The sequence below is a fragment of the Pan troglodytes genome, chromosome 9, assembly GCF_028858775.2.
Source record: "Pan troglodytes isolate AG18354 chromosome 9, NHGRI_mPanTro3-v2.0_pri, whole genome shotgun sequence".
Lineage (NCBI taxonomy): Eukaryota > Metazoa > Chordata > Mammalia > Primates > Hominidae > Pan > Pan troglodytes.
Genome location: NC_072407.2, coordinates 116423685 through 116451327, shown reverse-complemented (window position 1 = coordinate 116451327; position 27643 = coordinate 116423685). Strand labels below are relative to the sequence as shown.

The following is a 27643-nucleotide window of genomic DNA, read 5'->3' as shown; positions in this document are numbered from 1 at the left end:
AGTGACTATGTCTTGGAGATGGAATTATGAATGATTATTTTTCTGCTTTTTTATCATTCTATAAACAAATAGAAATAAGAACATTTTTGAAAGACTAAAGTGATATAAATTTCATTTCCCATATGTCATGTTATCCTGCAAGTCCCACCTACCTAATCAACAATGTTCATCATTTCAGGTGGAAAGAGAAGTGTTGCTCAGTTTACATGTTCAAACCAGAATTCTAGCCCGCAGAAACAGAAAAGACATGAAAGCTAACTTGGTTTGTTTTTTAAGGAGAATAACGGGGATTTCTAATATCCCTTCATATATTGCAGATCATAAATCAAGAGAGTCAAGTCTGGCCAACTTGATGAGAATCTTACAAAAAGCCACGGAGTAGACAACAAAAAAGATATGGCATTCCCGCTACCTAGAGAGGAAAGGTGGAAAGCCCTTTGGGCACTGGGAAAACAAGCCCAGAGAGGAGAAAGAAAAAGAGAGAGGGAGAGAGCACATGCAGTCATCAAGGACGTCCTCAATTCTACCCCCCCACATCCCAAACTTAGGGAAAGTGCAATAAAAATACCCCAGATAGTTTGAGGCTATGCCAAAAGCAAAGAGGGGACTTGAATTTCACTTTCCACTTGGAATTTTGATAACTGAATAACTTGCAGGATATATAATTCCATTAGTCAATTGGAAAGGACGGCAGAGTTGAACAATACAAAGGGATAGGGGAGGGGTATGGAAGAGGAGAGCTGCTGAGTCACATTAGGTCATCGGCATCAGTAGGAGCCCAGTGGGGGCTCAGTCATCAGGAAGACATGACGGAGAACTTTCCCAAGTTCTCCATGGAAGAGCAACCATCTTTCCTTTCCCTTGACTGGAAAACAGGCCACAAGCTACACAACCCATAAAAGCATCAGTGGTAGATGCAGAAAGAATAGCATCAGACACTCAAAGGTGAGGTAGCATGAGTTGCACATCAGCCAGGGGTCAGTGGGAAGCAGCAGAGGAACAGTCCTCTTGGGATGGAACTCCTACCACCACGAGGTGATGCAAGCTTCTTTCTCTGCCCAGAGACCAATCAGGGAAAGAGAAGAAGGAAGGGAGTGTGATCACAGGGGTATGGCAGGGAGAGGAATCCTCTAAGACTTTCCATTCTACAACAAAAGAAATGTGGGAGTCATCTGAAAGATACCCGCTTAAACTGTAATAGACTATAGCCTGGGATGGGAACTTTTACTTTTTCCCCTACGCCATCAACAACAGGAACAATATTAAGCCAGACACAGAAAAGTTAGAAAGCTATATATCTGAGTTTTAGTTGATCAATTTTAACTCTGTTATGTGTTTTTCCTAAGAACAGCGACCATGTGTTTAGTACTAAGATGTGCCAGGCACTGGGCTTAAGGCCTTGCATTTACACAACAATCTCCTAAGGCAGGTGCTATCATTATCCTTGGATAAAAGAGCAAACTGTGCTTTAGAAAACTTACGTAAATTTGATCAAGATTAGACAGCAAATAAGTGACAGAGCTAAGATTTGAACACAACGCCAGAATCCTCTCACTCTAACCACTATGTAATACTACCTATATGTTATTATTATACTCATTTTTCAGATGCTTAAAGAGTCCAAATGAGTAGCCCAACCAGCGAGTGGCAGAGCTGGGGTTTAAACCAAAGCAGTCTGGCTCAAATATGTCAGCTGCTATTTCTTAAACAATTTAAGTATTTTAACAAATCTATATATTGAAATTGTAAAATCTTACTGTTGCTTTCATAACTTATGTTTATAAGGAATATACAGACTATAGATTAGGGTAGTAGTAAATGAAAAATGAAAAGCAAAGAGAATATAAAGTAAGTTTGGCAAGGTTTCCTAAGTAGAAACTTTGTGAATGACAAACTCTAGGAAGTGAAGGAGGAGTAGAATTATTAGTAGCTGGATGCTGGGAGCAGTGGGAGGAACCTAATTGTTGTAATCCAATGATGAGAAATTACAACTAACAATTGGCTGAAAAAAAACTCTGTGGATTGATTGTACATTCGCAGATCTCTCAAGGCAACCACACCTCCTATGGGAACAAAGCTTCTTATGAAATGACACACATACAGAGTAGAGAAGTGTTGGAGAAAGTCTTAGTGCACTCAGATTCAAAATACAGTGGTGGAAGGCATGGGATTGACAGATTAGACAAATGTGATAGTAGTTGATGGCATTATGGGGCTAAGGTGGCCATACAAGACCTTAGTAGTTGCAGCTGTATTAACTAAGGCACCTTGCACCTGCTTTCAAACAGGGATGAATAACTGAAGAAACATAATTGACTGTTATGCAGGGAGGAAGGGAGAAAGAGGATATGTAAATGTTGAAAATATAGTTAAAACTAATGAAAAATATGCTCTAAATCCCAAATAAAAAATCATGTTAGCATTGCTTTGTCTGTAAAGAGGAAATTGCCTAGGAATTTTTTCTGAAATTCTTTCATGAGTACTCAGGGTAACACTGAGACTGAACAGATAGTTCTAGTTGCTTAACTCAGTTTGTTAAACTGCAGTTTTGACAAGGCCAGTGTCTTGAATGTGGATCCCAGGTCAGCCAACTGCCTTGTTTTGGAGCTAACAGCTGCATTCCTAACCTCAGCCTCAATGCTGAGGAGCCTATACACTGCTGTGTTTTGTATTTGGATTTGCAATAAGCTGTGAACTACTTAAGAGCAGGAAATATATTTTTTTCATCTCTGTATCCTCTCAACCTTGCATAGCTACTGACACGGTACAGGCACTCAATAAATGTGTGCGTGCCAGCCACCACTTGCCCAGGAGCACAAAACGAGAGAGGCTTTAATCCATCTTTCATACATTTCAGTTGAAAGATGGATTAAAGCCTCTCTCAATTTGTGTATGGCTATTCTTAGTGGTACCTGTGCTATGTTCCTTCAATGCCGAGGTAGGAGGAAAAGATGGTTGAATCTTTCGCTACAGTTACTTGCAAGTGTATAGGAAGGGTGGTGTATAAACATAGTGGTGTTGAATATTGCTTATGAGGGGTATTTGTTTTACTGGAGAGTGAAAAGGTGAATGAAAAGTACACAACTGAGATGAAGTCCTCAGTTCCCTTTAGAAGGGAGATAGATTTCAAAAATTTGCCAACAGACAGAATTCAATGCCATCAATGATCATTTGAAAAGAAAACTGAATTACTACATGGGAGATTTCTACACTGCACCAGTAGATTTACTACTTCCCAAAGGTTTTTAAATTACATGTCTTCTAACTTAACTTTAAAATTCAAGTTTAATTTTATGAATTTCCTTAAATATGATCTGTGTTGTTGTTCTTACCAGGTGTCATTCACCTTTTAGATTTGTATTTTTTATTTTTAAAATTTCACTTCCTTTTTCACACACACACACAAAATTAAAAGTATCTGCCCTCTTCACATGTTCTAAGGAAAGCGCTATTGTTGCCATTTTAATTTATCTGAGATAGTGTACTGCTCTTTTTAGGCAACAATACTCTAAATTAAATTATCGTATGTGTTTTAAAACCTTACCAAAATCTGAGATGAGTTCCTTCTCTGTGCTAGGCTTACTTTGAAACCTGTTAAGAAACGAGATAGAAATTTCAGGACAGCAAGACACAAAAGACCAATCAAAGCTCTCTGATCATTCTCCTCAGGCAACACTAAGTATTATTCAAATATTACATCACAGTTTTAAGCCTTCTGTCAAAAGTGGGAAACCTTCACCCCACTGCCCCACACTAAGCTAGGAACTGACCTGGTCCTGAGGGTTAAACACCCAAGTTTTGTGGACACAACAGCACAAGGGTTCTGCCTCCTTTTATTTATCCCCTGGGATAGAAATGACGGGACCTCGACAAATCCAATCATAACTCTGGTATCTTGTTTGAGGCAGGTCCCTCTCCATCCCCTAGCTGAAGCATTAAAACAGCAAGCAAGTATAATCTCTAGAGATTTCTCAAAGGAATCTAGCAAATACTGCCTTCCCTTGTTGTAATATAATTTATTTTCCTGAAAAGGAGCATACTGTTCTGAAGTAACTTAAAATTAAAAAGTCACAAATTAATTATCCTATTTTTTGTTACGGTAATTGCAGAAGGATAGGAATAGTGGGCTTCAGGCCCATAAAGGTATTTAATAAGGGTCTCCCACAACAATAAAGTGAATACTTTAACCAACGGTCGCTGTATTAATTAGGATACTTTCAGTTGCTAATGACAAAAGCTTAAGTCAATTAGGTTAGGTAAGAAAGGTCATTATCACGTAACTGGTAAATAAGGGATTCAACATAACAGCTAGAATCACCTCTCACACAGTGTCATCAGAGCTCATTGCTCTCCATTTTTCAACTTTGCTTCTGGTTGTGCACCAGCTTCCTTCTTCAGAAAAGCTCTCACATGCAGCAGGAAAGGTGGCTGCTCATGGACCAGATTAACGTCTTTTTAGCTTAGCAACCACAATAGGAAAGAAAGAATTTTCTCCCCAACATTCATTTATCTATCCTAGAAAGAAATCTGTATGGGCCATGTGGCCACCCCTGAGCCAATCACTTGGCCAAGGGATTATAGTTTTCCTTCCATCTTCCTAGCTGTTCCTTTTTAGTATCTACTGCTGGCTCTTCTTCCTCTTCCTTGACCAAAACATAGTCTGACATTGCTCTGGCTTCCTTCTGGATCTTCTTTCCTTCTCCATCTAGAGGCTTTCTTTGGGCAGTGGTATGGTTTGGATGTGTGTCCCCCTCCAAATTTCATGTTGAAAGGTGATCCCCAGTGTTGGAGATGAGGCCTAGTGGGAAATGTTTGGGTCATGGGGTTGGACTCCTCACAAATGGCTTGGTGTGCTCCCCACAGTAATGAGTGAGTTATCTATTAGTTCATAGGAGAGCTGGTTATTTTAAAAAGCCTGATGTCTCTCTTGCTCCTTCTCTCTCCATGACACATCTGCTCCCTCTTCACCTTCCACCATGATTATAAGCTTCCTGACCCCCTCGTCAGAAGCGGATGTCCTCCTATGCTTCTTGTACAGCCTGCAGAACTGTGAGCCAAATAAACCTCTTTTCTTTATAAATTACTCAGGCTTGGGTATTCCTTTATAGCTATGCAAAATGAACTAACACCGTGGGGTCTCATCCATTGCCCTCCAATTGCCATCTCTCAGCTGTCCACTCTCAAATCTACATGCAAACTCCAGCCCTGTCTCCTAAGCTTCAAACTGCTGGATCTAACTGCCTACTAAACATCTCTGCATGGCTGACTCAGTGTCCAAAATATTAACTCCTCCTTCCTATATCTCAATTCCAACTGCTGTTCCTCCCAGTGTTCACCATCTCAGGAAATGACATCACCACCCAGCCCATTACTCAAGTCTGAAACCTGGGAGTCATCCTTGATTCCTTCTTCTCCCTCAGCAACTCCTTTCACATTTAAGCAATCACAAGATCCTATTCCACTCCTAAATATTTCTCAAATGCTTAGTGACATAGATGTCCCTTCTCTATATGCCCACTAGTCCAAGCTACCCTTATTCTTTGCCTAACTACTACAGTAGCTCCCTAAATCCCTTACAACCATTCTTGCCCCATCCTTCCATCAATCGAATCAAATCCAATTATACCAATCTCTGGCTTTAAAACATTCAAAGGGTTTATAGCCCAGAGTGTCCAAAGGAAAGTATTGGGACTAATTGCATCAGAATCCTATAGAGGAGCTTGTTAAAGTATGGGCTCTTGAGCTGCACCAAACCGAAAGAATCAAAAGCTCTAGGAACAGGCTCAAGGCACTGAATTTTTAATCCTAAATCTTTATTAAGGTTTGCAGGCCCTCCATAATTTGACCTCTTGCAGTTCCAGGTTAGGACATTTCACAATATTGTCCTATAGATGGCACTTTGTGCTTTTCCATGAGTCACACTCATGGCACTGGCTCCTGCTGGTAATACCACTGGTTAAATGTCTCATTCCCTGCAAGAACATAAACTCCAAAGGGAACAGAAGCATGCCTGTCTTTTTTACCATTTGTCCCTGGCGCCCAGGACAATAGGCACAACATCTGACATTTAATATTCATTGGCATTGCCAGAATAAAAGAGAACTGAATTTGAAGGGCTTTCTCCAAAGCAGGGTTGGTTAAACTTACCTAAAAATGCCTTCCTTTGTTGAGATAGTGAACAAACCAAGAAAGGGCTTGGATAACAATAATTGGAGTAAGTTAATTAGTGGCCTGAAGGAGAAAGTTTACTTTTCACAGTTAAATTATATTTGTAGACTCTTCTCTAGTCTCCAGTGAGATCAAATGAACAGAAATATACTTTGGACCACATTCAAGGAATTTCAGATTATAAGTACTGTAAGGGTAAACCCAAATCCAAAAAAATAAAAATATAAAAATCCTGGTGTAAAAAGGGAGAGAAAGGGAAAGACACCTCCTCTCCCTTATCCTGGAGCATTTCCTTTGGAAAATTTGCAATTGTAAATTCTTTGAGATGTCTGTAAATCTTTTCAAAAGCTAAACAAACCTTCTTGCCAGCTTTACAACCAAGGAATGTCTTTCTCAAGGACCTGGACGCCATCTCTTCGAAATGTAAACATCAAGGAAGAGAGTGCCCCTATCTCCCAGACTCCATGAGAGTTAATTTAAGTATCTGGCTCCAAATCGTAACTACCTCCCCGTCACAGAGATATGAGAAGTACTATTATTCCTTTGGGTAAAAGCAATTACCAAACACAAATGTCCACCCTCATTACCTGGTGAATCTAGGATGAACTATGTGTGTGTGACAAATGGTGTTACTACAACCTCTTTCGTACTTGGGGTGGGGGAGGGGGCAGTGTCAAACAATGGCCAGCAGATACAGCAGGAACTCTAGTCCATAGATATTTAGGTATGTTAAAGGTTTCCATGCAACACTGAGGGATGTGAAACTGTTTTACTAGGTACCACTCTTTGTTAAAATCACTCCGATCACCAAAGGCAAAGCAATACTTTACTTATCAAGAACTTCGTCCTTTTTAGCCAAACCAACTTACCATGCTCTAAGAAAAAGAAAGGGATTCTTTTTCTTTTATACATAAGCAGATAACAATACTTGAATTGTTCAAGTATTGAATTGGGTTACCCAATATTTTCATGTTCTAGAATTTTATATAAGTAGAATCATAGAGTATTTACTCCTGGTCTGGGTTCATTCACTCAGCATAGTATTTGAAGTTTCACCCATATTGCTGCGCATGTCAGTAGCCATTCGTTTTTCTTGCAATCATTATTATACTATTCATACACTTTTCCTCCCACAGAACTCCAAAATTTCAGGTTTACTATTGAGTATTCTTTCCTTTTTTTGTGGAGGGTGGTGTCTTTCTTTGTACCCCCACCATTTTATTAAGGTATACCTGACAAATTTAAAATATGCATATTTACAGTGTACATGTAATGTTTTGATATATGTATACATTGTGAAATGATTAAATTAAGCTATTTAATATATCCATCGCCTCACATACTTATTGTTTTGTAGTGAGGGCATTAAATATCTAATATCTTAACAATTTACCAGTATACAAAACATTATTAACTATAGTCACCATCTGTACAATAGGTCTCCAGAACTTTCTCATCTTGTCTAACTGAAATTTGTACCCTTTCACCAGCATCTCCCCATTTGTTTTGCCCCAAGTCCTTGACAACCACCATTCTACTCTCTGCTTCTATTAGTTTGACTTTTTGGATTCCACATATAAGTCCATTCCTTTTCATTGCTAAACAGCACTCCATTGTATAAATATACCACAATATATTTATCTAATCACCTGTGGAAGGACATTTTGGTTGTTTCTAGTTTAGGGCTATCACAAATAAAGCTATCATAAACACTCATGTGCAAGTCTTTGTCCTAGAAGTGGAATGATAGAGTCATATGGTAGATGTACATTTAATTTAATAATATAACTTAATAGCTTTAGGGGGCTTCTTTTGGTTATAAGCAATTACCTCTTCCACAACCAGCTCGTCCTCCCTTCAATACCCCCTACCTCCACACACACTATTGATATGGTTTAGCTTTGTGTCCCCACCCAAATCTCATCTCAAATTGTAATCTCCAGGTGTTGGGCAAGGAACCTGGTGGGAGGTGATTGGATCATGGGGCAGTTTCCTCCATGCTGTTCTCATGATAGTGAGTTCTCAAGAGATCTGATGGTTTTATAAGGGGCTCTTCCCCTTTTGCTTTCACTCTCTCTCTCTCCTGCCACCTTGTGAAGAAGGTGCTTGCTTCCCCTTCACCTTCCACCATGACTGTAAGTTTCCTGAGGCTTAATCCAGCCATGAGGAACTGTGAGCCAATTAAACAAACCTCTTTCCTTTATAAGTTACCCAGTCTCAGGTATTCTTTATAGCAGTGTGAGAATGGACTAATACAACTATTATGCTTTGTTTCAATTTAAATACATAAGAGTCTTAATTTTATAACTGGAAGAAGAGGATATATTTGTGGAGAGAGGAACAAAGGTAGAAAGAAGAAGAAATGTTGCAATGGGTCTCCTGAAGAGCTAATTTGTACATGTTTATGTGTAATTAATTTGTAGCATTATAGAGAGATATGTATACAACTTCAAGTCAGGTTTTACTTAAATGTGACTTTAAGTAAAGTCTTTACACATAAAAAGACTTTACTTTTTATCAATATTTTACTTTAAAGCTATTACTACAGGTGGTCCTCACTGTGCACAGGTTCTGTACACCATTCTAATATGCAGAAATTTCAGTTCCCATAGTTTAATTAACACCAATCCCTCAACAACATGGTTCAAATTTCAGTCACCATGTGAATTAAATGTGAGTAATTGCATACAATATAAAGTTCACTGCTAGCTCTTCAGTCCACAAATCACCATGTAAGTAACAGATGGGCATCACGATCAGTGACCAGTCACATCATTTCTTCCCAAGTCTGTTGGTGATTGGCTACTGTGTGTGTGTGTTATTCAGTTCAGGCAGAGATGGCCAAGTGTGTAGTTGTGTTACCTCCTTCTCTCCCAGTAACAAATCCAAGTGACATTTTACAAAACTGGATAATTGAAAGAGGGAATTGACCAAAAAGATGAAAGTGCAGCAAGGAAACAAAAAGTGATGTCACTGGAAATGACATTCAAATTGAACATAAATGGGGTTACAGAAGAGAGAGCTAACCATGGAAATGTTGACACTGCCACTGTTGGAAAGACTCTAGATATGCAGCCTGAGGGACATCATGAAGGCAAACTTAAGGACATAAATGAGCGAAGTGGTTGTGGCAAAAAGGATGAAGATGCCCTAGAGGAACTGATGCCAGCAAAAAGTTCACATTAAGGCCAGGTGTGATGGCTCATGCCTGTAATCCCAGCACTTTGGGAGGCCGAGGTGATCAAGAGGTCAGGAGTTTGAGACCAGCCTGGCCAACATGGCGAAACCCCATCTCCACTAAAAATACAAAAATTAGGCGGGCATGGTGACACACACCTGTGATCCCAGCTACTGGAGAGGCTGAGGCAGGAGAATCACTTGAACCCAGGAGGCGGAGCTTGTAGTGAGTGGAGATCGCACCACTGCACTCTAGCCTGGGTGACAGAGCGAGACTCCATCTCAAAAAAAAAAAAAAAAACAGTTCACATTAAATGTATTCTCAGAGACATTTCACAACATCGAAAGACGAAAGGATAAAATGTTGGAAACTGACCCAAACGTAGAAATGATGCTTCCTTCATACAGTAAGCTGTATGATGAGAAGGCAAGCGATGTTCACATTTCTCCTAAGTTTTTTAGAATAAAATGCAATATTTTAATTTTTAATGTTTCTAATGTCATAAATTACAGTGTACTATAAATATTAGTTTTACTTTTTCACTTCCAAATACATGAATAATCACCAGTTATAGAGTTTTGAATGTTTTGACAAAAATTTTTAAAGGTCACACGACAATCATAATCCTTCCCACTGATTATGAAGATTGCTTTGCATAGTTTTCGCTTGCATGGTCCTTGCTATCATGCAAAGCAAGGACTGCCTCAATTCTTTATTCCTCATTAAACAAAATACAAGTACCTGAAACGGTGTCTGTCACACAGTAAGTACTCAATATATGTCACCTATCGTTTCAAAGATATTACATACCGTTTTTCACCTTTATTGCAAAGCTTCTTTTTTTTATATCTATACTTGCTGCTCCTATTTTGCTCCTTCCATTGTCTCCTGAAATCATTTCAATCAGGCTTTGTCCGCATCCCTCCACCAGAACTGCTCTCATCAAAGTCATCAATCACTGCTGAATGGCTAAATCCAATGATAACTGTAAGTCTTACTTGATACACTTGACAACAGCATTTAATTCAATTAATCAGGAAAGACTGACTTCTAAACACCACCCTCCCCTGGTTTCCTCCTACCTTATAGGCTAATCCTACAGGATCAGGTTTCCTGTAGGATCCTATGGGAAAAGGTTCCATTTGCTTGCTAGTCACTACTCTCTCTGACACCTAAATGCCTGACATCTAAATGTCAGAGTGCCCTGGGGCTCAACCTTTGGATCTCCTCTCTAACTACAATTACTCCCTTGTTGACCTCATCCATTCTCATGATGTCAAATGCCATTCATATACGGATGGACCCAAATCTTTACCTCCAGGTCTGACCTTTCTCCTGAAATCCAAACTTGTGGCTTCAACTATCTATTCTATATCTCTCCTTATGGTGGCTACTAGACAACTGAAACTTAACTGTGCAAAAGCAAATTGATGTTCCTTCCCAGACCTCTTCATTTTTATTTTTCTCTACTTCATAAAGGATACTTTCATTTACTGGAAACCTTGAATATATCTTTAACTCTCTCTCTCTCGCCCCCATCCTTCCTGCCCTCCATCCCACACCAGCCTTCTCTTCCATCCCAACACTCTCAAACACACATTTAAGTCATCAGCATATTCTGTCAACCTCTGAGCTATTCTCGTTTTAGAGGTAAAGAAACCGAGCCATGAAAAAGTTACTTACTGGTCCAAGGTCACAGAATTAATTTGCAGCAGGACTGAAATTGAAAACCAGGTAGGCTTGCTTTAGAGTTTTTAAATGGCAATTTCCTCAGTTCTAGTCCTCAAGGATTCCAAAATATTGAGGTCTAATTTCAAAAATGCTTTTGATAAAGACAAAACTAAACAATTTCTAACATTTCTTCCAATGAAACAATTCAGTAAGTAAATGTATACCTAATACAAAACATAGCTTTGTAAACCAAAACATAGTCTGTAATGAAGTTTATCAGTTTTATAACCTCTGTGTTTGTATATATTATTCTTGAAAATTGAGATATTTTTCTGTTTCTTGTTTTTTAAAAACTCACAGTGTATCACAACGTTTTATCCATTATAAAGGAATGCCCTAGCAAAAAGTAAATTCCAATTTTTTGGAAATCTTGAGAACTAGAAGTAAGGAAATTTGTTATTTAGAAACTACATGTAGTTTTTATTCTTCTCTAGAAATAGATGATTGAAATCACCTTAACACACTGATTGTTGTGGCAAAAACACTCTTTCATGTTGCAAAGATGAGGCAAAGAACTTATTCTCAAAAAGGAAATATTGAGAAAATCAAAAGCAATTTTCTCAGCAAGGAGGCAAGAAAACTGGATAAGCTTGATCTAATCTAATCTGATTTAATCACTATCCCAAGACTGACTTGGGGAAAGCGGTATTTGGGGAGACCCTCAGAAAAATCCTGACAACCTTCATCATCTAATATTTCTTTTCTCAGAGAAAGAGATTAAATAAGCAGATTACAATTGTTGTCTGTTATTATTCGGTTATAGCAATGCCTATGTGTCTCTTTTCCAGATGTTCAACACTGAAGGATAAAAAAAATTGCACTTGAAAATCACTTGCTCAAAAACCTCTTTGAACACTGTACTGGCATTTTTATTAGAAACACATTTAAAACAAAACAACCCCCCCACCTTCATTTCCCAAACAAGGAAAGCCAGTTATGATAGGATGACATCATGAACCCATATGTTTGCCATGAGAAGACAAGAAAAGTCTTCACTTGCTTCATTTGAAACAGTTGCCTGCCATTACGTAGAACATTCATGATGGGGATTAGTGCTTTTATAAGAGACCACAGAGAGCTAGTTCTTCCTTCCACTATGTGAGGACCAGCAAGAAGTGGGCCCCTGCCAGACACCAAGTCTGACAGCACCTTGATCTTGGACTTCCCAGCCTCTAGAACTGTGAGAAATAAATCTCTGTTGTTTATAACCCACCCAGTCTATGCTATTTTGTTATAGCAGCCTGCACAGACTAAGACATAGTCTCATCATTCTTTAGAACAAGTTTGTCCAATCCACAGCCCGTGGGCCACATGTGACCCAGGATGGCTTTGAATGGGACCCAACACAAATTTGTAAACTTTCTTAAAACATTATAAGATTTTTTTGTGATTTTTTTTTAGCTCCTCAGCTATCATTAGTGTTAGTGTATTTTATGTGTGGCCCAAGACAATTCTTCTTCTTTGAAAGTGGCCCAGGGAAGCCAAAAGATTAAACACCCCTGCTTTAGGACAATTAAAACAGTGGGAGAGGGCTAGACCAAGCCAACAAATACAACTCTGCAGTTTGTGCTCGGTATGTGTTTCATGTATCCTGTCTTCCAAGCCTAATGTGAGGTTGCTTCAGCCCAGAGGAACGTGTGCCTCCTTGCAATTTGCACACAGACTCTGTATATGCTAGAGGTAGCCATGGGGCTAGAGGCCAAATGTTATGTAGCATCACCTTTTATTGGGAATCAAACTTATTAAACTCTTTGATTTATCTTGGTGCCCTGAATTCTCTAAATACTAGGGGATTAAAGGGATCAAAGTAATGCTAAGACCAGAAAGTGGGAGTTACCCCTAATTTTGGCAAACCTGTAAGATAAAGTATACACTGCTTCTGATATTTTAGGGGGGTTGGTTGCTTGTTTTTGCTTTTATTCTATTTTTTATTCTATTCAGTCCCTAGGAAACATTACATTTCCTCAAAGGCATCATGCCAAGTAATTTAGCTAAGATTTTGTACAGGCTGATTATCATATATGTCATTTACCAAGGCTAGCATTAATTACTGACAAGACTTTGGAGGAGATAACCCAAGGCTCAATACCAACCAATGGGAAATGACCATTGGCAGCGGCTGTTCTGCTGCCTTGATTAAACGGGTTTTCTTGACTATATTAGAATGAGATGAGGACATGGAGGTTTTCTATGCTTCTTCTTGTTTACACTTAATTATTAATTTCCAGTTTTATTGTGTTATGTGGCTCAAATCAAGAGTTTATATATGGCTAATAAGGTCAATTTTTATAAATGCTCCATAAATCTTTCAAGAATCCTTAGCCTTAAAATGAGGGTATATTATTAATTCTGTTATTTATACCCTTATATGTGTTTTTGCATACTTGATCTGTAAAAAACTACTATTGTTTTTCAACAAATGGTGCTGGAAGAACTAAATACCCATATGCAAAAAGTGAACTTCAATTCATACCTCACACCATATACAAAAATTAACTCAAAATAGATTATAGACCCAGAGTAAAACCTCAATCTGTAAAACTTGTAGAGCAATAAAAGGACGAAATCTTTATGCCTTTGGCTGGGCAATGATTTCTTGGATATGACACCAAAAGCCTGATCTATTAAAGACAAAAATGATAAATTGGACTTCATGAAAATTAAGACATTCTCTTAGATAGGCACTGTTAAGAGAATGAAAATACAACCCAGGCTGGGAGAAAAGATTTGCCAATCACAAATCTTAGAGAGGACTAGAATCCAGAATATAAAAACTTCCAAAATTCAGTAAGAAAACAAACAACCTGTCATGGTTAATTTTCGAGTGTTAATTTGGCTAGGCCATTGTACTCAGTTTTTGATCAAACAGTAGTCTAGATGTTGCTGTAAAGGTATTTTTTAGATGTACATAACATTTAAATCAGTAGACTCTGAGTAAAGCAGATGACTCTCCATAACATAGATAGACCTCCTCCAATCAGGTGTTGGTCTCAAGAGGAAACAGTGAGGTTGCCCAAAGAAAAAGAAATTATGCCTCCAGCCTTTGGACTTGAGACTGCATCATCTCTTCCCAAGGACTCCAGTGGCCAGCCTGCCCTACAGATTTTGGACTTGCCAGCCCCCACAATAATGTGAGCCAATTCCTTAAACAAGTACCTCTCTGTACACACACACACACACACACAACACACACATCAATTCTTTTTCTCTGGAGAACCCTATTACACACCCAATTTTTTAAATGAGCAAAAGATCTGAACAGACATATCACCAAAGAAGACATACAGATGACAAATAAATACACGAAAAGATACTCAACATCATCAGTCATTTGCATTAGGGAAATGCAAATTAAAACTACAATGAGACACCACTATACACCTATTTAAATGTCTAAAATCCTAATGAGTAAGCATATTAAATGTTGGCAAGGATATGGAGTAACTGGAATTCTCTCACATAGCTGGTGAGAATATAAAATGGAACAATAACTTTAGTAAACAGTTTAGCAGTTTCCTGAAATGTTAAACTCATACTCACCATATAACCCAGCCATTCCATTCGTAGGTATTCTTCCAAGAGAAAAAAAAACATATGTCCATACAAAGGCTTGTTCATGAATGTTCACAGCATCTTTATTTATAATAGCCAAAAATAGAAACAACCCAAATGTCCATCAAAAGGTAAATCAATATACAAATTGTGGTATATCCATACAATGAAATTCTCCTTAGCAATAAAAAGGAATGAACTGTTGATATTTGCAAAAACATGGATATCACAAAATAAATATGCTGAGTGAAAGAATACATACAAAACAAGAGTATATGCTGCATAATTTCACTTATATAAAACTCTAGAAGATGCAAACTCATCTATAAAGACAGAAAGAAGATCACTGGTTGACAGAATTGGAGAAAGGGCACGAAGTGGGTGGAAGGAGGGATTATAAACAGGCACGAGGAAACTTTTGGAATGGTGGAAATGTTCATTACGTTAACTGTGGCATTATTTCACAGGCACAGACATATATTGAGGTGGGCGAATCACGAGGTCAGGAGTTCGAGACCAGCCTGGCCAACATGGTGAAATCCCGTCTCTACTAAAAATACAAAAAATTAGCTGGGTGTGGTGGGGGGGTGCATGTAATCCCAGCTACTCAGGAGGTTGAGGCAAGAGAATTGCTTGAACCCGGGAGGCAGAGGTTGCAGTGATCCAAGATTGCACCGCTGCACTCCAGCCCAGGCGACAGTGCGAGACTCCGTCTCAAAAAAAAAAAGAAAAGTATGAAATTTTATACTTCAAATTTGTGCAGTTTATTGTATGTTGATTATACTTCAATAAAGCTATTCTTAAAAAGCTAGCACCGTGGCAAGGCGCAGTGGCTCACACCTGTAATCCTAGCACTTTGGGAGGCTGAGGCAGGCGGATCGCAAGGTCAAGAGATCGAGACCATCCTGGCTAACACGGTGAAACCCCGTCTCTACTAAAAATACACAAAAAATTAGCCAGGCATGGTGGCAAGCACCTGTAGTCCCAGCTACTCGGGAGGCTGAGGCAGGAGAATGACATGAACTCAGGAGGCGGAGCTTGCAGTGAGTCATCGCACCACAGCACTCCAGCCTGGGCGACACAGCAAGACTCCAACTCAAAAAAAAAAAAAAAAAAAAAAGAAAAAAGAAAGCTAGCACTGTATTTAAATTACTCCTTACATTGTAACAGATTTTGTTTATATATTTCAGGGTTATACTATTTAGTATCCAAAGTTTTATAACTATTTTCATTGTGAATTTTGCCTTTTTGTTAAAAAAATTACCCTGTCTGTAAATCATTTCACCTTAAATTTTATTCAGGCTAGTAGTAATGTCACCACTCTTCTCTAGAATGTTTGCATTTTTCAGACATGCATATTTCCCTTTGGCCTGGAGTCTCCATCAGATATATGAACTGGGCAAGTTACTTATCTGCCTCCATTTCCTTACCTGAAAAATGAGCAGCTTTCACAGGGTTGCTATGAAGATTAAATAAGTTAATATTTATTAAATATTTGAAGCAGGGCTTTGTCATCTTGGCACTGTATTTGGGGACTGATAATCTGTTGTGGGGACTAACCTGTGCATTTTAGAATGTTCAGTAGAATCCTTGGTCTCTAATGTACTAGATGCCAGTAGCAGTCTCCTCCCAGTTGTGCCAACAAAAATATCTCCAGACATTTCCAAATGTCCCCTGGGGGGCAAAACCACCTCCAGTTAAGAACCAATAATTTAAAACAATACCTGGGAGGTAATAAAGGCTACCTAAGCATTTGTTAAATAAGTGTTCTGTGGCAATTATTATGTGACCCCTTCTCCTTTCTGGGCCACTAGCCACTGCACCATGCAAAAGCCCAGTGGTATGTCAGAAGCCCCATTGCCACAGACTACTACTTGATGTGGCCATACTTACCCTGGGGTCTCCCAGCCCACTGCTTCAGATGCTGTTGATTCACAGCACAGAGAGCTCACTTTCTGTCCCAAGCCCACCCCACCTCTAGCTCTCATCCCTCTAAATCAAATGTGTCCAACTTGTGGCCCAGAATGGTGTTGAATGCAGCCCAATACAAATTCATAAAGTTTCTTAAAATATAATGAGACTTTTTTGCAATTTTTTTTTTTTTTTTTTTAGCTCATCAGCTAACATTAGTATTAGTGTATTTTATGTGTGGCCCAAGACAATTCTTCTTCCAATGTGGCCCAGGAAAGCCAAAAGATTGGACACCCTTGCTCTAAATGAAGGGTATCATCAGGTTCTCCCATAATTTCTTCTACTTATTTCTTAGGGATCTGTTTTTTTGTTTTTTTTGTTTCGTTTTGTTTTTTGAGATAGGGTGTCTCTCTCACCCAGGCTGGAATGCAGTGACACGATCTCGGCTCACTGCAACCTCTGCCTCCCAAGTTCAAGTGATCCTCCAACCTCAGCCTCCCAAGTAGCTGGGACTACAGGTGCACACCACCACACCTGGCAAAATTTTTTTATTTTTTGTAGAGATGGGTTTCACCATGTTTCCCAGGCTGGCCTCCACCTCCTGGACTCAAGCCATCTGCCTACCTCCGCCTCCCAAAGGGCTGGGATTACAGGCATGAGCCACTGCACCCGCCGATAGTTTTGAAAAAGCGACATTGCAGGCCAGTTCTAATGTCCCCTTTCAGTGTAACTCCTTCTGGTGACAGTAAGTAGATGGTCCCTAGTACTGAGGCATACAGATAGCCTTCTTCCCTATTTCCAGGGCTCATTTAGGGCTGGTCCTATTTGGGGATCATCTTAAGTAGTTTTGGGAATGTGCGGAAGTCTGTGGAGGCTTACATATTTCCTAGGCCTCTATCCTTGATATTTTTAGGACCAGATCTCCTTAAAAACTGACCTTTTCTTCCCAAAAAGTAAAGATTTGGCTTTTCTCAGTCAAAAATGTGGAACTGGATTTTACTGGAAAAACAATGTAATTAGGAACTCCTGGTAGGAACTAAAACATGTTTTTAAAAATCCTGCAAATTTTTTTGCCACCACAGTATAAAAATACTAACAGCTTATAGATTTATTAATAAGTTAAATCTCTGAATCTTTGACCTTTGACAAACGTCAGTGTTATGCTTTCACTACAGATAGATGTTTCCCTTTGGATTGCCTGATAAAGTATGCACAGTATATTGAAATCACTTGAGATAAAATTTTGCAAGGAGTCAGAAGGTTATAAATGCTTGACATACTTAAATTTAGGATCACTACTGTATCATAAAGGAGATTATATTTCACAGCTATCTGTTGTCTGGAAGCTGTCTAAATAGATGTGTTATTTGTGGACTTACGGAACTGGCAAGGATCAGAGCTCACATGCTTCAGCCTCCAACTCAATTCTGCAATCGGGGCCACATCATCACTGCCAAATGACCATCTTCCCCCTGCAATAAAAGAAGACTAAACTGCTCTACATGAAATAAGAAGAAAAGGCTGGGAATATTTGCTCCTGAAGAAGAGGAAGAAAAGACGATAGGTAAAAAAGAATAAGTTGAAATTTTAAAGCCAGTTCCAAACTGGGAAGAAGAAAATTGCAACAAGGAATGATACCATCCTAAATATATAAACTGGTTTTACAAATTAATTTTTGAATAAATAAACCAAAAACACTACTCTCACAATAGAAAATTAGTAAAGGACATAAATATTCACATAGAATGAAAATTGGACTATATATATATATTCAAGAAATTAAAGTTTACTAACAAGTAAAGGAATAAATGTAACAGAAAAAAAATCCAATTGCCAAAAATTATTTTTAAATATTATCCAATGCTGCTCACCAGGGGACAAGGAAACAGGCACTCTCTTACACTGCTGGTGGTAGTATAAATTAATACTAAACAATACATATAAACACAAAATCATAATCTATTCTGTAATATCATTATGGTTACAATACTAAGAAGGCTTGGATTTTCAAAAATCGAGATATTAAAATCAAGACTGTAATAGAGAAAGGAAGAGTAGAGAGTTACAGAACTGCAGTACCAAAATTATTTTCACTGCAGGAATTTCAACAAAGGTATTTTTTATTCATCTAAGTACATTTTATTTTTTCAAGCTACAAATAAATTTATTCAATAACTGTCAGAAAAATTACCTTCATACAGACTACATCTTCTGAGTCTAATGCAGCAGTATTATAAGACAAAGAGAGAGATCGATTGAACAATCCTACATGCCTGAAAACTAAAATAGTCTACTAAATAATACTTGTTTTAGAGTAGGAGGGAAATTTGTTAAAGACTTCAAACTAAATAAAAGCAGTACCTGAAAAATGTATGGGCTGCAGCTATAACTAGATGTAGAGGGAAACATTTTGATATTAATAACAAAACAATAATAAACATTTATTGAGTATGTTCTATGCGCCATGCCGTTGTTAAGTTCTTCATACATTATCACATTGAAACTTTTAAATTTATTATTTATTTTTTAGAGACAGGGTCTTGCTATACTGTCCAGGCTGACCTTGAATTCCAGTGTTCAAATGATCCTCCTGCCTCAGCTTCCCAAGTAGCTGGGACTACGTTATTGTATTTTTATTGTAAAATACATAACTATGGAAAAAAACACATGTATATTTTAAAGGATAAAGATAATAAAGCAAACACATGGGTAAACACATTTTTAGTGTGAAGGAAATATTGCCAAAACCTTAGAAACTTCCTGCATAGCCCTCTTCCAATCACATACCCTTCCTCCCTCACGAAGGTAAGCCACTATCCTGATTTTGATGCCCTTCCTTCATAATCATTCCACTTATGTACACCCTAAAAACACATTGCTTAGCTTTGTCAGGTCTTTTAATTTTATTTAAATGAAATCATATGGTATTATTCTTTTGTAGCCTGCTTATTTTGCACAATTGTCTGTAAAAGTCATCCATGTTGCTGCATGTAGCTGCAGATCTTTTTATTGCAGTATCATATAAACACAATTAATTATGAATTCTACTGATGAAAAATACTGGAGTTATTTTCATGTAGGACTGTTATGAATATCCTCACACTTGTCTTCTTGTGCATATGTGTAAGATTTTCTCTACTTTAAATATCTAGAAGTAGAACCACTGGCTCTTAGGATGAACACACATTTAAATTTACTAAGTAATGTCACGTGAGTCTCCGAAGTAGTTGAACCAATTTACATTCTCACCAGTAAGTGCTTAAGACTCACATTCTTAACCCCAGGTATGATCACACTTTATATTTGCCAATGTGGTGGGAATATAAATTTCTTATTGTAGTTTAATATGAATTTCCTGATTAATAATGAGGTGAACATTTTTTTCCTGTTTATTGGACATTCAAGTTTCTCTTTTATGAAGTACTTGTTCTCATGCTTTCTTCATTTGTCTATTGGATTTCTTTTTTCGTTTTTTTTTTTTTTTGTAGGAAATATTTTTGTATATTAGGTATGAGTTTTTGTCAATTATATAATTTGCAATTATCTTCACCTAGTTTGTGACTTGTGTCTTTATGGTAGATTTAGAGAAAAGAAATTCTTCATATTAATGCAACTGAATTTATTAGTCATTTCCATTATGCTATGTGCTCATGCGTACATGTGTGTATAGCTTTTTAAATTCATTCCTATCTATGTATTTCATATTTTTCTATGCTATTGTAAATGGTATATTTTTAAATTTTCATTTTTAACTGATATCTGCTGGTATATTAAAATGCAACTGATTTTTGTATGCAGATTACATACTATTGAATTACAATGGGGTTATGTCCTGATAAACCTAAAGTAATGTGAAAATATCATGAGTCAAAAATGCATTTAATACCACAATAAACCCATTATAATGTCAAAAAACTAAGTCAAACCATTGTAGGTTGAGGATGGTCAGTAGTGATTTTCATATCCAACTAACTTGCCAAATTCTTATTTCTAAAAAATATTTTCAGTCTGGGAAACACGCCAAGACCCCATCTCTACAAAAAATTTAAAAATTTGTCAAGCATAGTGGTGTGCCTGTGGTCCCAGGTACTCTGGAGGCTGAGGCAGGAGGATCGCTTGAGCCCAAGAGATGGAGGCTGTAGTGAGGCCATGTTTGTGCCACTCCACTCCAGCCTGGGCAACAGAGCAAGACCCTGTCTGAGAAAAAAAAAAAAAAAAACGTAAATATGTATACAGTTCTTTTGGATGTTCCATGTAGATAATCAAATCATCTATGGAGGAGTTTTATTACTTGCCCCAGTCCTAATATCTTTAATTTCTTTATTGACTATGTGGGCTAACTCCAGTATGATGACCAACAGAATTGGTAGTAGCCATCCTTGACAAGTTCCTCAGTCTTGGGAATGCTATGAACTTGCATCATTAAGAATGATGTTTGATGTCTGCAGTATTGTTGTCTGTAGATACCCCTTGCCAGGTTTAAGTAAATTGCCTTGTATTCCTAATTTGTTTGCTTTTTCCTTTAGTCACGAATGGATGGTGACGTCTAACAAATGATTTCCTGCATCTATGAAGATGATCATACGATTTTTCTCCCTTAGAATGTTAATATGTTAATTTGATGTTTTAATATTTATTGAGTCAAAATCCTTTTTTTTTTTTTTTCTTTTTTGAGATGGAGTCTTGCTCTGTCTCCCAGGCTGGAATGCAGTGGCCCAATCACGGCTCACTGCAACCTCCACCTCCTAGGTTCAAAAATTCTCCTACCTCAGCCTCCTGAGTAGCTGGGATTACAGGCACGCACCACCACACCCAGCTAATTTTTGTATTTTTAGTAGAGATGGGCTTTCGCCATGTTGGCCAGGCTGGTCTCAAACTCCTGAACTCAGGTGATCTGCCTGCCTCGGCCTCCCAAAGTGCTGAGATTACAGGCGTGAGCCACTATGCCCAGCCTCAAAATCCTTGCTTTGTAACACTCTGATCATTGGTTCATACAAGCCATCTTTTTTCTTTTAATAACAAACACTGTGAACCCAATATAGGAACTAGAAAACTGACATTTTTATACAGCTATGTGATCTTCCCTCCATCCCATCCTCCACCTCCCACATTCAAAATATTTCCTGAATCTTGCAATCACTCATCGTATATCTATGTCTCTCTATAAATAATAGATATGCACACAGATATAGATATATTCCTGAAGAGTATGTAGCTTAGTTTAAGTTGCTCTTTGAATATTAAGCATATTTGACCTTTTGGAACTTAATTATTTCACTCAATTTTATGTAGCAGAATTTTTGAATATAGATGTTGTTCAATCATTTTGTAGCCATATAATATTCACTTGAGAATGTGCTTTATCCATTCCCTTGTCCATGGGCATCTGAATCATTTCCAGGTTTCTGCTTTATCAAATAATGCTGCTATGAACTTTTTGTACATATATTTTCAAGTTTCTCCTGAACCTAGAGGTGGACGTGCTTGGCAGATGAACATACAAATGGTTAACTATTAAGATCATGCCAAACTGTCTCATAAAATGGCGGCACCAATGTACATTCCCACCAACTAACTGTCTGATACGGCTGATTCACATCCTCTCCAACTCTTGGTACTGTCAGACCTTTGATTTTTGACATTGGGATAGGTATGAAATGGTTGTCATACTGTAGCCTGATGTTATGTGTTGTTCACATTATTTTCTTATCTTTTCCCTGTTTGCAGCACTTGAGTCTTTTTCATTCCTGATACTGGTTATACGTCTTCTTTTTCCTTCAGCCATCTTGCCAAAAGTTTCAGTTTTATTATTCCTTTTAGCTTACTTGCTATTCTCTACAGAACACCCTCTACTGAATATTCATTTTCTATTTCATTAATTTTTGCTATGACTTTAACATTCTCTTCACTTTTATTCCTTCCTAATACAGGATTTATAGCTATAATTTTCCCTCAAAGTCCTGTTTAGCTGCACCCTAAAAGTTTTTATCTGTAGCGTTTCCATGATCTTTCAGTTTGAAATATTTTCTAATTTCTAAATTGTTTTGTGACCTGAATTTTATTTGAAACCATATAAAATTTTTCAAGTTACTCTTTAATTGTTGAGTCATAGCTTAATTGCATTGTTCTCATAACATTGAATGATTCCAATTTACTAATATTTGTTATAATTCTTTATCATGTGCCTGAAAAGAAGGTTTATCTTCAACTTGGTGGAGACAGTGCTCTATGTGTACACTCATTAAGACAAGTTTGTTAGAGGAAAATTATTGGTTCTCAATACATGTATTAGAAAATAGGAAAAGCTGAAAAATAAGCACAACTGAAGACATAAGCAAGAGACAGAGTACACCCAAAGAAACAGAAAGAAAGAAAATAATAAAAGGTAGAACCCAAGAAAAAATAATGGAACGGTATAGAAAAAAAAAAAGGTTAATACTATCAGAAGCTTCTTCTAGAAAAAGACTATTGTTGATAACCTCAGGAAATAACAGTTTAACAAAATAACAATAGAATGCAAGCAAACAAAATAAATAAGGGAACAAATTATAGCTATAATAAAGACTTTAAAAGTAGTTTTATTATAAAACACCTATAGCCAAATATTTTTGAAAACCTACAATAGAATGAAAAATTATATTACCAATAAAATTAGCATAACATAAAATAGGAAACTTGAACAGACAACCATGAAAAACTGAAATAGTGTTACCCAGTGATCTTACAGGGTGTCCCACTGAACTGAAACAGAGCATTTCTATGTTATATAAATTTAGCCAAAATTAGAAAAATTGTGGAAACTACCCAATTCATTTTTCAGTTTGGTACAATCTTTAAAACTATCAGATGAGGACAGCAAAGAAAATTATAGGCCAATTTCACTAACAAACATAGAAGGAAATCCACTCAATAAAATATGAGCTAACAGAATCCAATCAGGTGTTTGAGAAAAATAACCCTAATAATACTTATTAGGTTTTATTCTAGAAATGCAAAGATAATTTAATATCAGAAAACTTATTAACATATTTCATCACAGGAATGTATTAAAGAAGAAAATACATGATTATCTCAATAGACATAAGAAAGGCATTTGATAAAGTTCACATTCAATTAAGATTTTTAAAAACTTTTTAACCTTGAAGACTAGAAAGAAAAGAACTTTCTTAACTTTTTGAAGGCTATCTATCAATGCCCTATAGCAAACATCATAATTAATGGAGAAACTTTTGATGTATTTCTTTTTAAGTCCAATAAGATAAAAACGCCACCACCATAGCTACTGTTCAATATACTACATGACATTCTGGCTAATATAAGACAAGAAGAAGAAACAAGTAAAACAATTGGAAGAGAAGAGAGGGTGTTCATTATTTGAAGCTGACCTGATAATCCACATAGAAAACCCAGGATAATTACCATCCAACTAAAAGGCATTATTAAAAAATTAAGGCACAGTACAAAAATCACAATAAGAAAAACAATTGCATATGATCAAAGACTAATGGAATAGAATTTAAAAGCTGAGAAAGAGACCCATATGAAAACCTGGTGTATGATACAGGTCATATCACAATCCAGTGGAGAAAGGATAAATATTTTGGAAATGGTGATAGGAAAATTGGTATACTCCCTGGAAAATATTAAATTGGATCCTTACCTCACATAATCTCCGAATGTGGACTTCAGATATATTAAAACCGAAACATGAAAAGCAAAAGTAAAATAAAAAGCAAATAAAAGTTTACATAGATTATCTTCATGATCTTGATGTAGAGAACTACAAATATTAACAATGATCTTCTCTGTACAGAATTGTTATTTTCTAAGGTATTCACCTGTTATTTTATGATCAGAAAAAAGTGACCTACAAAAAAAATACATGCACTTGTAATATTATTCTTCACTGTGGAGCAAGGATATTTCATCCAGCATCAACTTGACCCACACAAAATACTCCCAAAGATCTTGATCCTCTTCTAAATTTACTGAGTGAGCTTCTGGTTACTAATTCAATTTGCCAGTGCCCTCACGCTGGAAAAAGGAATGCTCCCTACAGCATACATTAATATGGTATTTTGGTCGTTAGAAAAGAAGATCTCAATGTAAATTGATCAGCATTCTGAATTAACACATCAGTCCCTGTGTGCTTGGTTGGAATAAGTTCCTCCTCAAGGGATTAGACCACTGTTGATATACTGAAATCAAACTTCTGGGCCTGTAGCATGAAGCCTAAAATTTAGGCACCAACTGAGATGCTGCTTTACAGTCTCTGAGTTGACCAGTTGGCCCATCACCCTCAATGATATCTATCCCTGATTCATCATTACTCTTATCTGCAATAAGGATTGGCCAGAATTAAGACCATAAAAATCTTTCACTCATCTATTTACTCATTCACTAAGCAAACACTTACTAGGGCCCTATTAGAGCCTAGCGTGTCCCCTTTCTTAGTTCACCATGCTTCATCCAAGTTGATTTTCTGACAGTTCCAAGAATACACTAAGTTATTTGCTACCACAAGGCCATTGTTCTCTGTGCCTCCTACAGCCTTCTTCCCATGTTCCTGGACTACACTGTCACCTAATCAAGGCACCTGCACTAACCATCCATTTTAAAGTAGCCTTTCTCCTCCTCAGCACCCTCCATCATTTGTCTTTACAACATCTTTCTGTTTAATATCACAATTCTTTATTTACTTTTGTATTGTCTAGCTTGCTCATTAGAACATAAACTCTGTGAGGGCAGGGATATGTCTAAGTCCTTGCTAGATCCCTAAGTTTTACAACAATACTCAACACTAACTAGAATCCTCAATAAATATGAATTAAGTAAAACAATGAATTCCTAATCATAAATTTTCTATCAAATAATATCTAATTTAATTCTGCAGAAATTTGGGTGTGTGCTATCCTATTTAAGTAGTTTAAGCTATATATTTTCAAAGAAGAAATTTCCAAAGCATGGACCATTCTCCCATATAACTTTAGAACTTTTTAAAAATCCATTGTCTACAACATCCCATCTCCAAGGGTCTTTCAGTAACTCAGTGTATAAAAGCATATGTCATGCTTTTCTCAAAAACTGATATTAACCACAGGAAACACATACCTATATTATTCAAACCTAAACTAGATTTAGGATTTAATTCAAATAAAATTATTTATAAAATTTTCAGATAATATCTGAAACTCTAAAATAATTTTAAAACTCATACCTGTCCCTTCTCCCCATCCATCCTCAGAAAAGCAATGTTTGAACATCAGGCTTCATGGCTAAAGGTCACAATTAACCACTTCAGAACATCAAAAGTGGAAAACCAAAGGTCAAATAACCAAAGAATCTGCAGCATTCCTATAAAGACTGTATAAAGTCAGCAGTAGTGTGAAACACATGAACAAGACATCTTCATTTATGCTCTGATCATTAACAAACTGTATCATCTTATTAAACTAGATTCTACAAGGCTTTTTTCAATATTTCTGAAGTGCTTTCATTTAACAACTTGCAAAACAAGAATAATTTTAGTAGTATAGCATGTCATTTCTCTCTCTCTTCTGCTGCTGTTAAGAGAGGGTTTCAGACAAAAGTCCCAGGCATAAATACACCACTGAGTCCCAAACTCCAACAGAGGGACTGATATATGCCCCAGATGAAATCTGAGTGTTTTAAAATCAATTTAAAGAACATTATTGGATTTTTATGTAGAAAATACAGACATAGCTGAATATTTCACACTAAATGTATTCAATTTAAAGTGCCTGTCCTTTATTATGAAGTTCTGTCCTTTGTGTGTTTTAAAATGTCTTTTCTTTTATGAAATGATGGGGATAGCAGGTGGTGTTTTTAACATCCTTATTTGGCAAAATAAAAGTTGGCAACTTCTAGAGAGTACCCAAATAATGTTTTAAAAAAGTACTATTCATAAAACCCAAAGCTGTGTAAAACAAATATTGATGGCCTAAAGAAGGAACAAGGTTTTCTAGGAAGAGCTGGCCCTGAGGCATGTAATGCCAGTCCCACATTTCTGGAAGCTTATATTTCAACAAAAATAGCTGAACAGTGGCAACCTTTGCTCCTATTCCACTTTAGTGAGGCTAAGATTTTTCTTCATAGTGTCCTTCAGATCTATGCTATCCTTCAATTCTGAAATTGTCTGCTAGCTGTTACTTATAAACAAAATTATTGGGCTATCATGTCAATCTATTTTCACAAAAAAATTTGATGACAGAATAAGGTAGAATGATGTAACAAGGTATCTTAGAGCCCATAGGATGGTAAAGATAAGAAAATGCATATGAAAAACAAATGATTTGGAGAAAGATGTGTAACCAAGATGACTGAAAGTATAAAACTGCATGCAGTCTCTAATTTAACAATTCTATTGCTCAGTATGAATTGTAAGCTGTTTAAGTGAAATTCAAAATGGAAGTTTTTCCACAGAAACAAAACAGGGCTAGGTTCCAAGGCAACCTACGTGGGCCTATTAATTTAGATTATCCAAGGAGTACACCTAACTCAGAATTCAGCAGCATCTCTTTCCCCATTTCATGACTAAATATGGAGGTAAGAAGGCAAGATGCTCCTAAAAGGTATTAATTTGTTAAATTTCCTTTACCTGTAAACCAAAACTGCAATTCCTTATACCACTTTGACAATGACATAAAAGAAAGCACCTCCCTAAATTGTCCACTTCCTGTTACTCCACGTTGAGAAACAAAAGGAATTTACTCTTCCTAAGGGCACAAGCAAGGGTCCCAGAGATCAGTTCCTCCAACCTGGTCCCATTACATATTGGTCCTAAAACAGAATCATTCTGAAAATGGATCATGGAAAATTATGCATCTTTGTGTGTGCACATGTATGGGTGTGTGTGTGACAAAATACACATCACATAAATTTACCCTTTTGTCATTTTTAAGGGTACAGTGCAGTCACATTAAGTACAGTTACACTGTTATATAACCAAAATCATGTTTCTTATCCTGGATCCCCAAGGATTCTGCAGGCTGCTCATGGTATGCTTTCATTTGTACAATAACATATTTTGCTCCACACTCTTGGAGCACCTGCTCCACAGACTTGTTTGCTGTAGCCTAGCCA

At 37.1% G+C, this 27643-nt stretch overlaps 1 long non-coding RNA gene across 1 annotated transcript in view; it reads right to left on the bottom strand.

Moving 5' to 3' along the window:
• The window catches only part of LOC134807383 (uncharacterized), a 30256-nt gene extending 12244 nt beyond the window's left edge, over positions 1-18012 (bottom strand). The window contains exons 1-3 of the long non-coding RNA XR_010147678.1: positions 17920-18012; positions 16190-16303; positions 3545-3591 (exon numbers count right to left, since the gene is read on the bottom strand). This is a non-coding gene — a long non-coding RNA (uncharacterized LOC134807383). The remainder of the gene's footprint in view (positions 1-3544; positions 3592-16189; positions 16304-17919) is intronic.
• Positions 18013-27643: the final 9631 nt, after the last annotated feature.